The sequence below is a fragment of the Chaetura pelagica genome, unplaced genomic scaffold (genome assembly GCF_000747805.2).
Source record: "Chaetura pelagica isolate M959 unplaced genomic scaffold, ChaPel_1.0 scaffold344, whole genome shotgun sequence".
NCBI lineage: Eukaryota > Metazoa > Chordata > Aves > Apodiformes > Apodidae > Chaetura > Chaetura pelagica.
In genome coordinates, this window is record NW_009953098.1 from 10,475,698 (window position 1) to 10,478,386 (window position 2,689).

A 2,689-nucleotide genomic window follows, 5' to 3' on the forward strand; every position below is an offset into this window, starting at 1 on the left:
CAAAGCGGCATCACGTTGGGTTTAAATTGGTGGCAAAGTGGATGGAGTAGTTGTCCTCTGGTGTGGAGGAGCTTGTGGGGGGCACTGCTGTGAACCCCCTGCAAGGCCAGGCTTTCCTGCCTGCAGGATGAGGTGCCCTGGCTGGGCTGTTGGGGGTGGGCTCCTGCTCTGTTCTGCCAGGGGGGTTCCAGCCTTCAGTACCCAGTGGTGTGGCCTGGCCAAGGCATGTGAAATTCAACCCCAGGGTCTGCTGCAGACAGGCCTGTGCTGTGAGCCAGGAGGATGGGCTGACTTGTGCATTTTTGTTGATTTCAAGAAAAAGCACGGCATCCTCTGCAGGTAGCTACCCCCAGCCAGGAGGGCTTGGTTGATGCCTGGATCTAAATCATCACTCAAATGCCTGCCTTGCAGATCACAGCTGGATCACTTGCAGGCTCCTGCCAGGGTGCCATTGACTGCAGGTTTGCTCTTTAGCACCCTCCCACCAGCAGGCAGAGCTTGGGGTGCCAGCCCAGGTCAGAACTGTGCTTCATCCTCAGCCTCCAGCACTAGCCAGTGGCAGATGCTGGGAGAAGGTCCCAAAAAAACAGGGCTGAGTTTTTTCATGGCAGAGCCTGCCAGCTTCCAGCAGCAAGGGCACAAGGATGCCCCAAGCCAGGGGTGGCAGCCAGGCTGCTGGGCTTCATAACCAGCTGATCTGCTCCCCCATTTATGTGTCTGGTCTCCTTCAAAGCAGCTTGTGCTCTTGGCTACCACAACATCTGGTGGTAATAAACTGTGCCATGTAATTGTGTTACGTGCAGGTAAGAGTTTCCTTTTTTTTTTTCCAGCTTAAATATACTACCTAATAATTTCATATGCCCAAGGATGGGTTGGGAATGTCACTGTGGCACTGGTGGCAATTTGCAGGGTGTTCTTTTTGCCACAGCCTGTGGTGCTGTCAAAGATCTGATGCCCTCGGGGACAGGCTGAATGCACTGAGGCCACCCAGCACGTGGCCCTGCCAGCCCCCCTGCCCCTATTAGATGGGGCTGAAATCTGGTTTTGTTTGCTAGATGCTACATAAATAACATCCAGATCCATCACATTTGCTGCTAATTGGCTTGCAAGGGCTGTTTGTTTGAATTGTGGAGCTCTCACAGAAATGGGTGACCTTTGGCAGTGTTAATGTTTCCCATGAAATTCCCAAAGCTCCATACGTTCTCTGGCTCCTGCTGAGAAGAGCTGCTCCCCTGGCCTCCCATGCTTCCCCTCTGCACTCAGCTCCTCTTCCAAAACACATGATGTGAAACCTGCTTTGTCACAACGGGTTAATTAACGAGCTGCAAAAGTCCGGTGCTCAGAGTTAAGAAAGGCAAGTGAAGCAAAGCATCAGCTCATGTGGTGGCTTCTGGCCTGTTTCTGAGGCAGCATTCAGGGCATCAGGGGATGGGCTCTGCTCTAGAGAGGAGCAAACACTTCCCTGCCAGAGAACATCCTGGCGTAGCTCGAATGATGATTTGCAAGGGATTCTGATGTGCCTGGCAGCTGGGACGGTGCTCTGCCACTTTTCAGCCCTGTTGCACCACTCAGCGTGGGGACCAGGGCTTGTTGCCTCTGGAGCAGCCCAGCCAGCCATGATGGCTCCTTCCAGGTCCCATCACCTGCACGGGGCTGTATTTTGCAGGTTTAGTTTACCTAGGCTGCTCGACAGGGCTCAACACCCCTCCAGGCAAGCCCCAGTGCTGGTGCCAGGGCAGGGTGTTGAGACCAGGGCAAGGGCGATGTGGGACAGCAACCTAAACCAGCCCTGCAGGGAACAGCCTGGAGCTCAGCAAGATTGATGCTATTTCCCTAGCTGGATGCTTAGCTATTCCTTTCCCAGCCATCCTCACAACATCTCTTTTTTTTATTCCTTTATTCGTATTGATTTTAGTTCACTGGAACTCGAACCACTTGGTGTGTAAATCGCTGGAGTCTGGCTCTTCCTTTTGTGTGGCTCTGTCTGATTTGGGGTGCCACTCCCCAAACAAAATCCTCTTGGGGGGTTCAATCCCATGCCAGCCCACTTGCTGCAGGCCATGCCCTGGTGCTGCTGCTCCCCTCCAGCCCTGCTCATCCTTGTGAAATGCCCCAAGGCTCTGCTGCCGGGGGGGGGGCGGGGGGGGACTTTTGGGTGAGCATGCTCAGCCCAGGCTATTTGTGCTCTCAGTTACCCGCTTAACCATGGTGATTTACGTGGCAACCCGATGAGGCCTGGCATTTCAGTGCCTTTATGCATTAAGCAGCATCAGCTCCCATGTAATTTAATTGTCTGGCGTTTTAAACATAAATCAGCAACCTGTGGGTTGGAGCAGAGCAAACTCCTGGCTGGGCATGGCAAGCTGCTCCTGCTTGTCTCACCAGAGATGGTCTCTCTGGTAAGTCATGGCCTATCCTGGAATCTCTGCTCCTTGGGCATGTGCCCCAGAGGAAATTTAGGGTGTTCCACTCAGATGAACCTCTCTCTTTTGGTGATCCCAATCTGGGTTGCATCAATCAGGCTGGAGCCAAGAGTCCTGTGAGTGGTGGGATCAGTGAGGTCTGGTTCCCACATCTCCCTTTGGAGCAGGTTCTAAAGCTGGGACTGTTGTCCCACAAAACTCGTTGGAATGGGATACCTTGAGGATTTCCTTTTCAGTCAGTTTTCTCTGAAATTGGGCAAAGGGCT